General features: G+C 44.7%; 1 long non-coding RNA gene across 4 annotated transcripts in view; it reads right to left on the bottom strand.

Moving 5' to 3' along the window:
• Positions 1–7,977: 7,977 nt before the first annotated feature.
• Positions 7,978–18,347, bottom strand: part of LOC102156014 — a 63,700-nt gene continuing 53,330 nt past the window's right edge. For 3 of the 4 annotated variants that reach the window (XR_005371265.1, XR_005371267.1, XR_005371264.1), the window contains 3 exons: positions 10,132–10,227; positions 9,653–9,724; positions 7,978–9,168 (listed from right to left, as the gene is read on the bottom strand). This is a non-coding gene — a long non-coding RNA (uncharacterized LOC102156014). Of the gene's footprint in view, positions 9,169–9,652; positions 9,725–10,131; positions 10,228–11,389; positions 11,570–18,347 lie in introns of those variants that run through there. The other variant, XR_005371266.1, reaches the window with a different exon arrangement.

The raw sequence follows: 18,347 nt of genomic DNA on the forward strand, positions 1-18,347 counted from the left end.
AAAGTGTCATCTTCCCAAATAAGGGCAAAATATATATAATGGGCCAGCTCAGGGATCCTTCCGTCTTTCTAGCAAAGAGCTTTGTGGCTCCATTTGGTGCCACGTATGATGCACTAGGCATCAGGGGTTGTGTTCCAGGGCTGGGACTAGATTGCAATAAGTCCTAAAAAGTTGTACTTAAGGTAAATAATATTCAAATGCAATATTTTCTTAAAAAATTAAAATGAATGCAGAAGCTGCTATAGAAAACAGTTGGAAGCATCCTCAAAAAATTGAATATAGAATTACCACATGATCCAGCAATTCCACTTCTGGGTGGAATATACTCAAAAAGAATTGAAATAGAGACTTAAATGGTTATTTGAATTCCCATATCCATCAGAGCCTTATTCACATTAGCCAAGAAATAGAAACAACCCAAATATTCATCAATGAGTGAATGAATAAGCAAGATGTGTTATATACCTACAATGGAATATTATTCAGCCTTTAAAAAGAAGGAAATTCTGACACATACTACAACATGAATGGACGTAGGGGCACATAGGAGGCTCAGTCAGTTAAGTGTCGACTCTTGGTTTTCACTCAAGTCATGATCTCAGGGTTGTGAGAATAAGCCCTGTGTTGGGCTCCATGCTAAGTGTGGAACCTGCTTAAGATTCTCTCCCTCCCTCTGCCCTCCCCCTATCCCCACTCACACATTCTCTCTTTCTTTCTTTGAAAAACAAAACAACAAGACATGGATGGACCTTGAGCACATTCTGCTAAGTGAAACAGGCCAGTTGCAAAAAGACAAATACTCTAAGATTCCACTTAGAGAGAAGCTGAGAGCAAATTTATAGAAATGCACAGTAGAATGGCAGTTGCCAGGGGTTGGGGGAGGGGTGGATGGAGAGTTAATATTTCACGGGGATAAAGTTTCAGTTGGGGAAAAGGAAGGGACTCCTGAAAATGGATGGTAGTGATGGTCACCTAACAGCATGAATGCACTTAATGCCACTCAACTGTGTACTTGAAAATGGTTAAAATGATAAATTTTGCATTATACATACTTTACCACGATAAAAATGGGGAAAAAATGGCAAAAGATTCATGCTGAACAAAATGGCAACATTTTAAGTAAAGATAGGATCAATACTACTGATTTTTTTCCATTTGCCTGAGGCTCCATTATGGCTCCATACGGCGCTGTTACTAATCCAGTCTTCCTTTAAAATTGTGATTTTGGCAGATACTGCCTTGAAACATTGCTTATCTTGATTTCTGAGATCTAGGGTTCCCCATTAAATTTTGTGACCCAGGAAAGCACCTTCCTCTCCTCACCTGCCTCTCCCTGGGCCCCGTATCTTCCCACTGCTTTCTCTTGACATCCTAACACCTCCGCATTTCCATTTAGACTCTAACATCGCTCTGTTGTGTCTGGAAAAAGAGCAGGGACCCAGAAGCTGGTGACTTTAGATCATCAAAGTCATGTTTTCGTCTCTGGACCTTCCTGATGCTCCCTGGGCTCATCACTGACTATAATTTGGACTTGTTCACACGCCAGTACCCTCTCGCCCTAATCCCATCAGCACCTGGAAACTTTCAGCCTGTGACCCCGTGTTACCTTTAGCAGAAGGCCCTGCAGAGCTCCTGTGCCAGCTGTTTTTTTCCTCTTCTGGAGGAATTGATTCCTCGTGATCCTCTGAGCTGTAATCTCATCAGGCTGGAATAACTTGACACTCCCATTCGTCTGAGACAGAAGTCGTTTGTCTTCCAAACCTCAGAGCTGGGGTTGTTGCGAATTCCACCCATTGGCCTCCTCTTAGGGGACTGTGACCACTCCATCAGCTGCTTTGCCTTGCCTCTGAGAGATCCAGGGCTAGCAAGGACGAGAACATTTCTGAGCAGTGAATGAGAACTGCAAAGACCATTCTGGGTGAGAGCACCTCACCTCCCAAGAGGGAGCCTGGCTCACACAGCCTGGCCTGGTAGCCCGGACAGAGCTCAGGCAAGGGTCTGCAAACTCCACAGGAGGCATAACTGTCCAGCAACAATACTGGATCCTGGGTGAATGCTTCTTCATGGTAGCATATGTCATTGTGATTAGAAGCCTCACAACACTCCATGGAGCACCGAGTGCAGGGTGAGAGAAACGAGAGCCAAGGCCAACCCTGCCCCATAGCAGCTGTGTGACCTAGGCCCTTTGGGCCTCAGTGGCATGACTCCATGGTGGTGGTAAAAATGGGCCAGGCTATTTCAGGGGGAAGCAAACACAATAAAATGAGTTGATCATTGTGGAAATGTTTGAAAACTCTATAGTGCCAAACAAATATGTTATTTTGATAGTTATCTAACCAAAAGCTATGACAAGCCACTTTTCAAGATGAAACTCAAAACAAAGGATTGACCCTTTGTGATACACAAGGCAACCCGGGCCCGGGTCTTGAGAGGACTCGAACTGTGGCAGTGGAGACCTCAGGGAGCATGAGCAAGGCTCCAGTTCCTTGTTTTTTGCTTCATGGGACTGCCGACGAACTCTTGGCTGAGTAAGGGGAGATCTGAGCCATGGGGCAGAAGCATCATGACCCAGAAAGCCCTGGAGGAGACTGGGGTGCTGTCCTGAGGACAGCCAACAGAACATGCAATTGGAAAGAGACCGAACCATCATCTCTTCCACACTCACCCCAAAGCCTGCAGTAGACAAGGGAGTCCAAGAGCATCTGCTTAGAGAAGCAGAGATACAATGAGTAGTGGTCCCATGGAGCCAAAGCTGACCAGAAAGTTCTCATGTTCCTAGGTACATCCCAGGTGACATGTGAGAGCATATACAGCTACAGAGCATGTGTCCAAGTGTTGTGGATATTTTTCTTTTTTGGTTACCCAGCCCCTAATAGCCTCCCTTTGTTTATAACATGTCCCCCTTTGTGCTTCTCTGTAGAAAGCAGGGCCTTCTTCCCACTAGCGATCCTGAAAAAAGCCAGTCTTTCTCCAAGACTCCCTTGCAGCTCAGCAAAGGTGAAAGGCCTAGATCTGTGTGTGCTGGCCTTTGAGTCAGGACTTAGTACATCATGCACAAGAGGCAGAGCGTCCTTCTGGCAGTGTGGCAGCAGCCATGACAGCAGCTTGGATTTGCCAGGGGCAGGCACGTCCAGGGTCCTGGGCTAGCAGCAGAGGTGACATAAGTGGATGTGCCCATTCAGGGATGGCAAGAGCAGGATCTTAGGTGATTGCTTCTTCACGGAAGCTTCACCAAAGCTGTGGTTCGGGATACAGGGCTTCACTGGGCTGTAGTTTGGAATGTGATGGGGGCTGTGGTCCTAGTTGATGCCTCCTCTCTTATTCATGCTTGCTTTCCAAATCTAGGTTCTTGGGCCAACCTAATCCCTGGTCAATAAATGTCTTTGCTATTATGTAAGCAGAAGTAGTATCTCTTGTTTACCTTGATGAATTCTACATGATGCACCAAAAGTGTCACAGGCCGACACCCACTAATCCCTAACACATATTCAGGAACACCCCCTGGCAATGCACAGCTTCTTAAGGGCCCTGAAACAGTGACCTGGGGTACTGATGCCAGGAAAGTGCCCTACTGCTCCAGTCACATAGGGCAAGATGAAAATCTCCCTCAGATGAGGAACAAAACCACAAATATTTAGTTCATGTCAAAAGTTTAAAGAAATTTCATATTTTTGATCTTACGTTTCAGTGGGTTTTATCTTAATAAAAGAATTCTTCTATGTAGTGCCTTTGGCCAGAACCTGGATTAACAGAACTTTTCAAAGTTAGAATGTATTTCTGGCACATGGTACCTTAGGGTGAATAAATGAGGACTTGGCTTGCTAATTCAGGAGAGTTGTCGGTTCCCGAGTTTGGTAAATGCCAGCATCTTCTGGCCATTGCTCAGAAAGAAGATTCAGCTACAAGCCAGCCACCCCCTCAGCCCTAGGCCTAATCCTCAACTTAGTCATCAGTGACACACTGAACTCCAGGTACGTACAGACTCCCCAGCTGCTAGCTTTACTCCTGCAGGAAGGAGGCAAATGGTGTCTTCACCATCTCTTATCCCCTCTGTACAGAATGTGGACCCAGGGAATGCCATGATCTCTTTTGAGTTAACAGCATAAATCAAATAATCACAGAATTCTGAAGCTGGAAATGGTGTGTGCAAGTAAATACTAAATAACCAAATCTCAAAAAAAAAAAAAACAAAAAAACCCAACATGTATAAGGTTACTGTAGATTTTGCTGTTATGACGCACATTTACAATACACAATTTATAGATCGTAAAAAAATATACAACAGCCCTCACTGCAGATTCCACAGTTAATTTTTGCCAAATCCTTGTATCTGTACTCAAGCTATGGTCCCAATCCCACCATGATTTGACAAATGGAGTCGCACATTGATCTGCTAACTCTCCTCCCAATAAATGTATTGTTATTAAATAGGATGAGATCCCCCGATAAACTCACTTTTGTACAAATTATGTTCATTGAACTAATTCCTCTCTCCCCTTTAGCTCCAGTCATGACAGACTTTTAAGTCATAGCTGCATCATTAATGTTTTCTCCTTTACTTTAAGTCTAGAATAAATCAAGCACAGACTTACAGCATTCGCCCACTACCTTGGTGTAAATACTCCCTTTGCAACCAAAGTGTTATCACAGACACTGAGTGGAAAAGAGATGGCCAAGGGCACCTGGGTGGTGGCTCAGTCGGTTAAGCATCTGCCTTTGGCTCAGGTCATGATCCCGATCCCAGGGTCCTGGGATTGAGCCCCATATTGGTGGGTGGGGTGTCTCTGCTCAGTGGGGAGCCTGCTTCTCCTCCCCCTCTGCCTGCCACTCTCCCTGCTTGTGCTGTCTCTCCCTGTCAAATAAATAAATAAAATCTAAAAAAAATTTTAAAAAGATATGACCAGTAGCTCACCATTACATAGTATTTCTACACTATAGGTATGATTGATATAAAAAACACAAAGGCATAAATAAAATGTGATGTTTTGAGTATTTATTACCTTTATTTGTAATAAAGATATTTTTTAATTTATATAATTCTTTTTTTTAAATGTATTCTTTTTTAAAGATTTTATTTATTTATTCATAGAGACACAGAGAGAGAGAGAGAGGCAGAGACACAGGCAGAGGGAGAAGCAGGCTCCATGCAGAGAGCCTGATGTGGGACTTGATCCCAGGACCCCGGATCCCAGGACCCCGGGATCACGCCCTGAGCTGCAAGCGGCGCTAAACCGCTGTGCCACCGGAGCTGCCCAAAGTTATATAATCTTAATAATGGGTATATTTAACAACCAGCTCACTAAATTTCTAAAGACCTAATCAGCTTTCAGATGCTGGTACAAACCAATTCCAAAGCACTCCTAGGTGGAGGAGACCTGGAGAGATCTATTTCTACATCTATTTCCCCGCATCTACAAAATATGCGGAGTTGAGACTCAGGGAAGGGGGTTATTGGGATCAGGAAATCCAACTGCCCACAAAGATGTCCTTTGCATTCTTAAGAAATTCTGGACGTTACAAGGGTGGAGTCTGAAACCTGGTATGACTGCCCTGGCATGAAGCCTCCAGCTCCTCAGTGCCTTTGTGGATCTGACCTATTTTCAGACAAAAAAAAAAAAAAAAAGAAAGAAGAAAAGAAAGAAAGAAAGAAAGGAAGGAAGGAAGGAAGGAAGGAAGGAAGGAAGGAAGGAAGGAAGGAAGGAAGAAAGAAAGAAAGAAAGAAAGAAAGAAAGAAAGAAAGAAAGAAAGAAAGAAAGAAAGAAAGAAAGAAAAGAAAAGAAAAGAAAAGAAAAAAAAAGAAAGAAAAAGGCTGATTTCTTCTCCAGTTGCCAGCTTTGGCTACTAGCTGCACAGACCTCGCTCTATCCCTGAAGACACACCCTTGGTTTTGACAGCATTTCCCGTAAGCCTGCAGGTCCAGAAGAATGACACAGCTGGAGATGATTTTGAAGACAATTAAAGCTAACGAGCTGACCCAGCAGAAGCAGCAGAGGAGGCAGGAAATGGCTGTGGCTAGAGGGGAGCTTTGCCTGGATAGCCCGGAAGAGACCAGTTAGGAAGTAAAATGGGACAGGATCCGCTTTACTGACAAAAAACAAGGATTTGCTTAACCAAGCCTTGACCGGCGCTGAATTGGGGAGCGTGCTTCTGGCGGTGCTGTGGGCACCCAGGCACTCTTCTGGCCTGTTGACAGAAGTATAAAACTGGAGCCTCTACAGAAGGGACTCTCAGGGTTTTAAGTGCACAATCTCTTTGACCCGGATGCTCAGGGATCTGCTTTGCAACACTGTTAGAATGAGTAATGACACTGGGTTAGAAACCAATTCAAAGTCTATTAACAGGTGGCCTGCTAAATGTATAAACGGTGACAAATCCAGGTATAGGAATATTATACAGCCACTAAAAAGAATACGGCAGCTTTTTATTACCTGATGAGCAATCTGAAATATGCTGTTAACTAACAAAAAAAGGAGGAGCACTGGATGTTTTTTTTTTAAATTTTATTTATTCATGACAGAGAGAGAGAGAGAGGCAGAGACACAGGCAGAAGGAGAAGCAGGCTCCATGCAGGGAGCCCGACGTGGGACTCGATCCCAGGACGCCAGGATCACACCCTGGGCTGAAGCTGGCGCTAAACCGCTGGGCCACCGGGGCTGCCCCACTGGATGTTTTAAATAATGTATTTAAACACTTAAATGAGCATAAAATGTCTTTGGAAGGATACATAAAGAAACTGGGCAGTTTACCTCTGAGGGAGAGATCCAATAGAGGGGTGCCCGGGTGGCCCTGCATCAGGCTCCCTGCTCAGTGGGGGGATCTGCTTTTCCCTCACCCTCTGCTGCTCCTCCTGCTTGTGCTCTCTCTCTCACCCTCACTCTCTCAAATAAATAAATAAAAATCTTAAAAGAGAGAGAGAGAGAACTGATAGAGGCCAAGAGTGGAAGACTTACTCCTTACTTACTCCTTACATTTTAATTTCATATCAGGGATTATCTCATTTTTGAGAATTATGTTTTAATTTTACCTCTGAAATAATTAACATTAGCATTAGTTTCAAGGGTACAATATGGTGACTTGACAATTCTATACATCACTTTGTGCTCATGATAAATGTACTCTTAATCCCCATCCCCTACTTCACCCATCCCCCACCGTCTCATTTTTCTAATCTAATACATAATAAAGTGTGTGGTTATTTTTTTTTTTTATGATAGGCACACAGTGAGAGAGAGAGAGAGAGAGGCAGAGACACAGGTAGAGGGAGAAGCAGGCTCCATGCACTAGGAGCCCGACGTGGGATTCGATCCCAGGTCTCCAGGATTGCGCCCTGGGCCAAAGGCAGGCGCCAAACCACTGCGCCACCCAGGGAACCCGTGTGTGGTTATTTTTAAAACACCAACAGCAACTACACTTCAGTGGGTCTTAACCACTGTCTTGAGCTCCCTTGAGGTTTCCTTTGGCACATTCTAAAGGGGCCCCTCCATTGAGTTTTGCCTGGACCCTCCTGGTCCTAGCCCTGAAAGTCCCATGTCCTGGGAAACCTGCGGCCGTAGGGAAACTAGGATGGTTGGTCACACTGTTCCCCTCATGCAGCCACGTGGTCCCTCAGGTAAGCTGACCACAGTGTCTATCCCAACAGGCTCCTTCTCCCTATCTCCTGCCAGTGTTTCCTGATGGCCAAGTCCAGCCAGAAGCCAGGGAGCGGGGAGGGGCAGGGAGCCGTTGGCTGCAGTTAGTCCCAGCAGGTCAGCTTCCTGGGCACTGTGCAACTGGGAGGCTGGAGAGGGGGGCCTGGAGGGGCCTGGCCTTGCCAAGAGTTCCTACCTTGGTGACCTGAGAACAAGGACAAGTAGGGACTAAAACATGGGTTCTAGTTTCAATTTTTTTCTTTTCTTTTTTTTTTTTTTTTTTTTTTAAGATTTTGAGAGAGAGAGCGCAAAAAGGAGAGAGAGCATGAGCAGAGGGAGAGGGAGAAGCAGACTCCTCACTGAGCAGGGAGCCCGATGTGGGGCCCAGGATCCTGGGATCATGACCTGAGGTGAAGGCAGATGCTTAGTTGACTGAGCCACCCAGGTACCCCTAAGCTTCAAATCTTTCATGGCCTTCGGTCCATCCTTTCCCCTTTCGCATCCGTAAAATGAGAGGGAAAGCAGGCCCCCTTCCAAGGCCTTCGCCATATACCCCTCAACCGCTCAGCCCCACTGGCAGAGGCTCAGGGCCCAGCAGGCAGTGATGTGAGCGCTCACTCCTGCTCCCTGCTCTCCCCAGAATAATCAAGACCCCTGGGCTCTCCCCTCAGACAGCCTTCGCAGACACGAACCCGAAGAGTCTACCCAGAAAAGTTGCCCATGGTCCTCCAGGAGCCAATGCAAAGTTGCCTTCTCTCAAAGCTCAGTTCCTCAGCTCCAAATGTCAATCCCTGGGCCTCACCGCCAGGGGTCCTGATGCAGCAGGTCTAGGGTAGGAGTGCGAGGTAGGCTCTCCCTTGTTCCACACTGGGAAACCCGTGGTCCTAAAGAACAGGGCTGCACCACAGAGTAAGAATTGTGAAATTCATTTCCCTTTCAACGAAAACAAGCCATTATTCTGTAATGGTTATTTTTTAAAAACAACAACAAGAGCTTGGGGACAAGCAATCCACTCAATGCTTTGCAGCATGGACGTGCACGCTAAATGGCAAAATTGCATTTCAAGACATGATCAAACATCAGCCTAATCAGCCAGGTGTTAGATGCTCAATCACAAGCCTCAAAACACATAATCAAGTATCAGTAAGCAGGTGTTTTAAGTGAAGATTGAGATAAACAGTTGCCTTTGTGGCTATTTAGGAGGTTTTGCAACATTAAAATGGAGTACCTCACGCTCGAGCCAGCAGACATCAGAAGCTTCGCGGCTGAGTAAATCCAGGCAATAATTAGCAGTGGAGATTTTAACTGGATTGCAATCAACAGCTTTGAGCTTTATTGGGGAAATCTGGGTCCTTCCTTTGTTTCCGCTACCTGTAAGGCGTCGCCCTCATCATGAGGACACGTGTCACTTTGTTGCGTCTGAAGGTTCCGATCCCGTTAGAGACAACTGTGTGCAGATCACAGGCGCACCTTCAGTGCCACGATGCCAACGACCCATCTCCCCCGTTTCTCCAATGTGACCAGTTCAGGACAGGGAGGTCTGAAGAAACAGCAAAGTTCCTCATTAGAGATTAATCTTTGTTTTCACAATCCAAATGGCTTTGCAGTGGCCCAATCACCAGTCCAACGTCACCTCTCGAAAGTCCCTGGGGACAAATGATGGTCAAGTGACCATCCTCACTTGAAGCGCCCTTTTTGAGAACCGGTAGCAGTAAGACCAGCTTGTCACGTAAGCACAGTAGCTTGTCCCTGTGATATCTTTGAGGACATGCAGAGCAGGAGCCCCGGCTGAAAAGGGCAGCTCATCAATTTCCATTAATTCCCCTTGATCATGAGTAGCCATTGAGCTTTGGGAGAATTTCTCAAGCTTCGTTTTCTGTTTCTTTTCTCTCTTCCCCAGCCTTGAATTGCCACCAAAATATTAATTTCCGCTCTTCTAATTTTATCTCCTACAGTGAAAGGAGCCATGGCTCCACATTTGCTCATACGTGATACCAACCTAACAGAGTCCCAATCGTCCTTACCACTCAGCGGAGATGAAGGTGTCTGAGACATCAGAAAGCTTCATTGTCGATCCGGGACATCAACACACTCCCCTGAAACAAAATCAGGAGACTTTCATCAAGGGTTTTGAGCCTGTGGGTTCTGAGTCTGAATAAGCCCAAAGAACTTCATTCTTCCCTCCCACCAGTTCCCAGAACCCCGTCAGTAATTGCAGACCACATCAGGACTGGTCTTTCATATCATCTTCCTCTTTCACGCGGTAGGATTCAGCGGGGTGCTGGTGAGTGTGTAGTGGGGCTTCTGTGACTCGGGACATTCAAACCTGAACTTTGAGTCTATTTGCAGAGATGAAAGGTTTCCTCCCTGAACCAGGGAGTCTGGCTATCTTTGGGCTTTTCTGGTGCTCCTTTGTCCTGGGAATTTGTACTCTCTTTGGTATATGTTCTCTCTCATCTTTCCTTTCCTGACAGTGCCAGCGGGGGTGTCAACCTCCACTTACCCAGACGCAGGAGGGCCTCACCCACCCTGTCAGCAGCCTGAGCCATGGCAGGAGGTGCTGCAGCTTTGAGCTGGACTGGAAATTCCCTCAGAAGTCCTGAAGGAATCATACAAATGATTCAGATCAATTCTACCACGATTTTTTCCCCTTCTCTAAACCTTTCAATAAACCTCTGGCCTCCTCTTTCATGGAGAAACTAGAAATCATTGAATGGAAGCTCTGTTAATTCCTTGCTGGTCTCCCCTAATTGGAGAACCCTCTCTCCTGTTCCTCCTATCTGTTCCCCCCAGACCAATTCCCCACCAAGACTTTGGACCCCGATTCCATCAGCCTTCCTCCTTTTCTTTCTTTTTTTTTTAAGATTTTATCTATTTATTCATGAGAGACACAGAGAGAGGGAGGCAGAGACACAGGCAGAGGGAGAAGCAGGCTCCATGCAGGGAGCCCAATGTGGGACTCGATCTCGGGACTCCAGGATCGCACCCTGGGCCAAAGGCAGATGCTAAACCGCTGAGCCACCCGGGTGCCCCAGCCTTTCTCCTTTTCTACAGCTTCTCCCTCTGTTTTAGTGCTGGCTCTTCACCATTTATATATAGCAAAGTGTTAAGTTAGAATTTGTGAGGAAAGCACCAAGATATTATGAAGACTACATTCCAAAGGCTGCCTCAGACCGCATGGAAATCTCAAAGCAGGATTAACCAAAAACTGGTATTTTGACTTTTAAATTCCCTCACTCACATGGAGGATAAGAAGAGTCAGAGGGGTGGGGATTGCAAGGATTTGAGAGTAGAGCCAGTAGAAAGCTGTGGGTCTCATCCCCCAGGGAGAGAAGGATGAAGGCCATGGCCTGCCTTTGCTTCTAGCCTACTGAGAAAGGTTTAATAGAACCACTTGGGAAAATTAATGTGCGTGCCCCCCGGAGTGGGGCGGCTGCAGGGACTGGGAACTACCTCATGTCGGAGAAAGTCAGGACCGGCCCGTGGCAGCAGGCAAAAGTCCAGATCTAAGGGGTAAGCCCACTCCTGGAGACCAAACCTAAGAACCCAGCTTAGGAAAAGGCTACCTGGAAAAGAAGGCCCTAGACTTCTACCCAAGAGATATTTTTGAGCAGCACCGAGGTGGGCGGGTGGGGTTCAAGGGTGAATCACGTGGACAAGGCCAGCAAAAGGGTTGCCACTGGAAGGCCCTACCAGGTGAGCTTTCAAGGAACCCATGGAAATGCCCAGTGAGTGTCTACTACTCACACCTGCTGACCCACCGGGGGCAAAGCCATCTCACGTCTGGCCCTCCTGGCTCCAGCCCTGACTCCCTCATTAGCAGTCAGGGCACGAAGTGAAAGGTCAGGTGGGGGAGAGAAAAGGAGGACCATGCCAGCCACCCGGCCATCACAGCAAGGGCGCAGCTGCGGGGAGGAGGAAGACGTTAAGCCAGGCTCAGAGTGTTGGTTACTAGCTTGGAGCAGACGTTCTAAATTAACTAACATGAATCAGAACATTCTTTTACATAAGAGGAACCAGAGAAATGACTAGTGCCTGAAACAGATTTAAAGGGACAGTGGAAGGACTGCCTGCAAGGCTCAGTCGGTAAAGGGGCCAACTCCTGATCTCAGCTCAGGTCTCCATCTCAGGGTCATGAATTCAAGCCCCCTGTTGGGCCGCACACCGAGCATGGAGCCTACGTTAAAAAAAAGAGAGAGAACAGTGGAAGACAAAAATAAGACTGCTTTCAGGAAAACACAGCCTGTGTGCTGATGTTTGACAGAGACAGACAGACAGACACCTTAGAAGGCGAAGCACAAACCTCCCCCTGACTCTACATCAATCAACCTCTAGCTTTGCTTCATCTTTTCCCTCAACCTCGCTGGAAGTCAGTCAAGGAATGTAGTACTCCCCCTGCCTCTGCTGCATCCCGTCCACAGCCATCCTGCTTCTGCCTTTTTATTACTGCTCAAAAATATCTCTTGGGTAGAGTCACCTTTTTGTTTTCTTATTTTCACAAAATAAAATTTTTCTCATTATAGAAGCAAATATGCTTATTACAGAAAAATTTTAAACCCCTAAAATGAGCATTAAAAAATAAAATCTGAGGGTGCCTGGGTGGCTCCGTCAGGTGAGCGGCTGACTTCGACTCAGGTCATGATCTCAGAGTTGTGGGATTGAGTCTCGGTGGCTCCATGCAGAGCCTGCTTCTCCCTCTCCCACTGCCCCTCTCCCTGCTTGCACTCACTCACTCCCTCTCTCTCCCTCTCAAATAAATAAAATCTTAAAAAATAAAAAAAGAATTTTAAATAAATAAAACCCATAAACCCATACACACCAGGTCAATTGCTGTTAGTGGTTTGATGCAGATCCTAGACTACTCTACATATAGACGTGTGGATACAGAGATATACACATGTAAGCGAGTTGATTCGAGTGTTTCATTATTACAGCAATGCTGATTTAAATGAGCTTGCATAAAGAAACAAAAGCAAAAATGAACTATTGGGACTTCATCAAGATAAGAAGCTTTTGCACAGCAAAGGATACAGTCAACAAAACTCAAAGACAACCTACAGAATGGGAGAAGATATTTGCAAATGACGTATCAGATAAAGGGCTAGTTTCCAAGATCTATAAAGAACTTCTTAAACTCAACACCAAAGAAACAAACAATCCAATCATGAAATGGGCAAAAGACATGAACAGAAATCTCACAGAGGAAGACATAGACATGGCCAACATGCATATGAGAAAATGCTCTGCATCACTTGCCATCAGGGAAATACAAATCAAAACTACAATGAGATACCACCTCACACCAGTGAGAATGGGGGAAATTAACAAGGCAGGAAACCACAAATGTTGGAGAGGATGTGGAGAAAGGGGGATCCTCCTGCACTGTTGGTGGGAATGTGAACTGGTGCAGCCACTCTGGAAAACTGTGTGGAGGTTCCTCAAAGAGTTAAAAATAGACCTGCCCTTCGACCCAGCAATTGCACTGTTGGGGATTTACCCGAAAGATTCAGATGCAATGAAACGCCGAGACACCTGCACCCTGATGTTTCTAGCAGCAATGTCCACAATAGCCAAACTGTGGAAGGAGCCTCGGTGTCCATCGAAAGATGAATGGATAAAGAAGCTGTGGTCTCTGTATACAATGGAATATTCCTCAGCCATTAGGAACGACAAATACCCACCATTTGCTTCAACATGGATGGAACTGGAGGGTAGTATGCTGAGTGAAGTAAGTCAATCGGAGAAGGATAAACAGTGTATGTTCTCATTTATTTGGGGAATATAAATAATAGTGAAAGGGAATAGAAGGGAAGGGAGAAGAAATGGGTAGGAAATATCAGAAAGGGAGACAGAACATGAAGACTCCTAACTCTGGGAAATGAACCAGGGGTGGTGGAAGGGGAGGAGGGCGGGGGGTGGGGGTGAGTGGGTGACGGGCACTGAGGGGGACATTTGACGGGATGAGCACTGGGTGTTATTCTGTATGTTTGTAAATTGAACACCAAAAAAAATTAATTTATTAAAAAAAATAAATGAGCTTGCATGTGTATATAGACATATGTACTTAAAAATATATATGTACATGTACGAACTTGATGTGTATTATTGTAAGTCTTTAGCAGGTTCTAATAGAAGTCTCACAAATGAACAAGCAAAAACAGGATTATGGGAGATGCAAATAGCTTAATTACACAGGTACAATCTTTACCCACACTGTCTTTTTACATAGTGAGCTTGTAAGATAGTATAGTCCACAGCTGCATTTTCTTCGCTCAATCTTTTGCTGTTTTATCTTTGCGTATCTTACATAAATCAAAACTGTTTTGGGATCCCTGGGTGGCGCAGCGGTTTGGCGCCTGCCTTTGGCCCAGGGCACGATCCTGGGGACCCGGGATCGAATCCCACGTCAGGCTCCCAGTGCATGGAGCCTGCTTCTCCCTCTGCCTGTGTCTCTGTCTCTCTCTCTCTCTGTGTGTGACTATCATAAATTAAAAAAAAAAAACTGTTTTATTCTTTCTGCAACTTCTGTGTCTTCCAAAGATTTATGAAGACATTGGCTTTCATTATGAAAGAAAGGACTCTGCGACTTGTTGGCACATCCATCTACATGTCAGAAAGCAGTGGGAGGTAACAGAAGTATATTTAACACCTTATCGAATAGTAAGACATCATTTATTTTCTAATTATACATTGTGATGTTAAGATAGGAAAAGACAATGGTGGAAATTCTGGGCAGATGACTTTTTCTTGAGCTGCACTTTTATTTTTTTAAGTACACTCCATCCCACAAGGTGGGGCTCAAACTCATGACCTCAACCAGGATCAAGAGTTGCTTGTTTTACTGACTGAGGCAGCCAGGTGCTGCATGGGCAGATGATTCTGACATGAGGAAATATCTTTTACCCTTATAATCATGTTAAGTCCACTTCTGCCAATATGCCAATATATAATTTTTTACCACCAACTATGGATGTATTTATATGTACATACTACTTTGTTGTTTATACACATACCACTATGTTAAAAATAAACAATATATATTTTTAAATTGCACCTAAAAACTCTCACCCTCTGGAAAAGACAACACTGAAGAATCTCAACTCTGAGATCATGACTTGAGCTGAAATCAAGAGTCGGACACTCAACTGACAGAGCTACCCAGCTGCCCCATTTTATTTAGTTATTATTACAAAATGAGAGATCACACAGACTGTTCTACAACTTGCTTCTTTTACTTAACAATGCCATGAACGATTTTTCAAGTCAAGACATACAGGCTGACCTCATGCCTTTTAACAGTTGCATATTGTTTTATCCCATGTCATGGCCCATGATTTATTTAAGCGTGTCCTTGCTGAGAAACATTTATTTCAAAGAATTTATTATCACCAATAGTGCAGCTCTGCACATCTTGTGCATTTATCTCCAAATAGTTGTCTAATCATTCGTGTAGGCCAAGTCATCAAAGGTAAATTCACTTGGTCAAAAAATAAGCACATTCAAATTTCAGTGGTACCAAATAATACTCTAAAAAGATTGCACCAGTTTACTCTCCCTTGTCCTCTTCAAAAATGGTATGATCGATCTCTCTCTGCCAATCTGATAGGTATAAATGAACACTTTATTTCCATTAGCATTTTTTTTCCTAGTCAGGGAGGCTGTACTTCTCATCTGTTGATTAGCTGTATCATTTCTTCCAGAAATTGCTGATTCCTGTCATTGTCCATCTTTCTGCTAGGTTATTTGTCTTTGCTAGCAATTTATAAAAATCCCTTCAGCTAATAGAGATATTAACTCTATTGTGCTGATTGCAAACAATTATTCCCAGTTCTTATCTTTGCCTTTGTCCATGGGTATCCCCCTTACAAGAAGTGTAACTTTTCCTACAGTCGAGTATATACATGTTTTCTTCATGGTTTCTGGTTTTAACATCATGTTACACAATATCTCACTACTCTACTACTCTAAGAATAGTCACCCACGTTTTTCTTCTATTATTTCTAGAATTTCACTTCTATTCTTAAATTGTTATAGAGTATATGCTTTGGTAGAAACAGTGAAATTAGAATCCAATAGTATTAAACTCTGTGTATTTTGACATCATTTTTTTTTCACTTATTGTATTGTGATCATATTTCCATGTTCACAGATTTATTCTGTGTAATATCGTATACTGGTTCTATACTTGATTTAATCTTATTTGATTGGATAATTCGGGTATTTGCAATTATTTAAAACAGCTGTGTGATAAACATAATGGAGGCTAAGCCCTTATCCATCACCTAACAGTTTCCTTATTTTTTTAAAAAAGATTTTATTTATTTATTCATGAGAAACACAGAGAGAGAGAGAGAGAGGCAGAGACACAGGAAGAGGGAGAAGCAGGCTCCATGCAGGGAGCCTGATGCAGGACTCGATGCCGGGACTCCAGGATCACACCCTGGGCCGAAGGCAGCCGCTCACCCCCTGAGCCACCCAGGCTCCCTAACAGTCTCCTTAGTTTGCATGTCAAACTCCTTAGATCTTCTCTAAACAAACCTTGCCCTGCCTTTGTATCACAGTGAACTGTACTTCCACCCATCCTATTGCTCAAACCAGAATCTTAGGAGTGACTTTTGTTTCCTCACTTTCTCCAACCTTCAAACCCAATCCATCTGAAAAATCCCACCAGCTCTATCTAGTTGCCCACCTGTCCCTCATTCTCCTCCTCACCTGTATGACTGTGACAGCCCCTCTGTTCTCCTGCCCACTGCAATCTAGTCTCTGTACATCAGCCACACTATCATTTTAGAATATAAATCAGATCAAGTCACTTCCCTGCTCACATCCCTTTAATGGTTTCCCATTGCATCAGAAGGTAAAATATAAGCCCTTTACCAAGCCCTGGAAGGCCTCTGTCATCTACCCCTGCCAGGCTGCCTCTCTGACTGAGGTACCACTCACCCACCTCCAAACACTTTCTGCTCTTTCATTTTTTTTTTTTTTAAAGAAAGAACCCAGTGTGGAGCCCAGCATGGGGCCTGAACTCATGACCCTGAGATTAAGACCTAAGATCAAGAGTCAGATGCTTAATCGATTGAGCCACTCAGACACCCTGATAGGTACTTTAAAGTTCAACATGAATTCTCTCCAACATTTGACACTCCCATGACCTGCTCCGTAAGTCATCACTTCCCTCGGCTTCTGTGACCCCATGTTGCCCTAGTTGACCCTTGTCTCTTGGACTCTACTTTCCTCTTTTCTTCAAGAGCTCCTCTTCTTCAGCCATTCCTGAGATATTGTTCCTCAGGGAGTTCCATCTTGGGGCACCTTCTCTTCCAGCAGATGATCTCTGCACCCCTGTGCACACCTCATCAGGTACCATCTATTTACTCATGACTTCCAAATTCCTACCTCTACCCCATGTGCACGAGGCCACTGAGACATCCCACAGGCCCCTCAATATTTCCCAACTGAAGTCATCACTTCTACCAAGCCCAGGCTACACTCTCAACAATCCTCGCTGTTGGACATGGCTTAGCCTGCTGGCTCTGAAGTTCTGGTTCTGCAGTGGAATTATTGGGGCTGGGTTGCTACAATGCCCTCCATCAGTCTCTGGACCACCAGCCCTGCTGCCAGGCAACACATGTTTCTCGCTTTGCTGCTTAAAACTCTCAAAGGCTTCCCATGGTCCTAAGCCTATGATATAATTCCCTCCCATAGCTTTTAAGAGCCTTTGTGAACTGGCTGTTCATCACTCCAACCATCTAAACCAAACTGTCTCTTCACCTCTGGAGCTACAGATTGCTTCTTCCTAGGTCAGAAACACTGTTCCCTCCACCTCTCCTGTGCCAGGACTCGGACAATATTTGTAAAATTAATGGGCAATTTCCATTCCAGTTCTCATGTCATTATGTCTTTGGTCTGGATCTCATGAGACTTTGAATCACCTTTAAAAATAGGCCCAAATAATCTTTCCCCCATTGCAAGTCCCCAAATGGTCTTTGCTTCAAATACAGCTCAAGATAACCTCTTTGAAATCATCTGTGGAGTTTTTATATCCTATTTACCTTATTTCCCAGGCCCTAATACTAGTTTTTATATCCCTCCCTCTGCTCTGCACCACAAGAGACATCCTAACGACTTCTGTGAGGGTCTGGGTTAATTAGCAACTAGAATTTGCATCCTCCAGCTAAGAATCTAGCCCAGGATTTACATTTTGCTGCCACTGTACACTTGGTAATGGTGACTAAGTATTTTGGCAGCTCTCAAATTGTATAAAAGAAACTCGGAGATAACACAATTGATTATCAAGAACTAATGAAAAAGCAATTTGTTATAAATAAAATGCTGATTAAGAAGTTACATATTAAAACACACATGCAAAAGGAGCAACATACTGCTATCTGCTCAAGGATGTCACTGTTCAGCCTCTGCAATCTGCCTCTAGCTCGACTGTCACTGTCCTGTCAGTTCCTTGGTGTCAGCCTGACATACGATGTGAATGTACTCTCAGCTGGGCCTCTCTAAAGGCAGACTGACTCACAGCCGTCAGGCTACCCAGTTTCCCAATCAGGCCAGCCTGAGACACATCCCCCAAAGGATCATATTCCTCTTACCCTAAATATTATTATCAGGGTAGACAAAGTCACCCTGGGATCTGACACATACCACTGGATCTTGCCTGTGTTTTATGCTGTTTTCCCCAGTTGTGCAGGTCTAGGAGAAGAGCAGTAACAA

Source organism: Canis lupus, chromosome 16 (assembly GCF_011100685.1).
Source record: "Canis lupus familiaris isolate Mischka breed German Shepherd chromosome 16, alternate assembly UU_Cfam_GSD_1.0, whole genome shotgun sequence".
Lineage (NCBI taxonomy): Eukaryota > Metazoa > Chordata > Mammalia > Carnivora > Canidae > Canis > Canis lupus.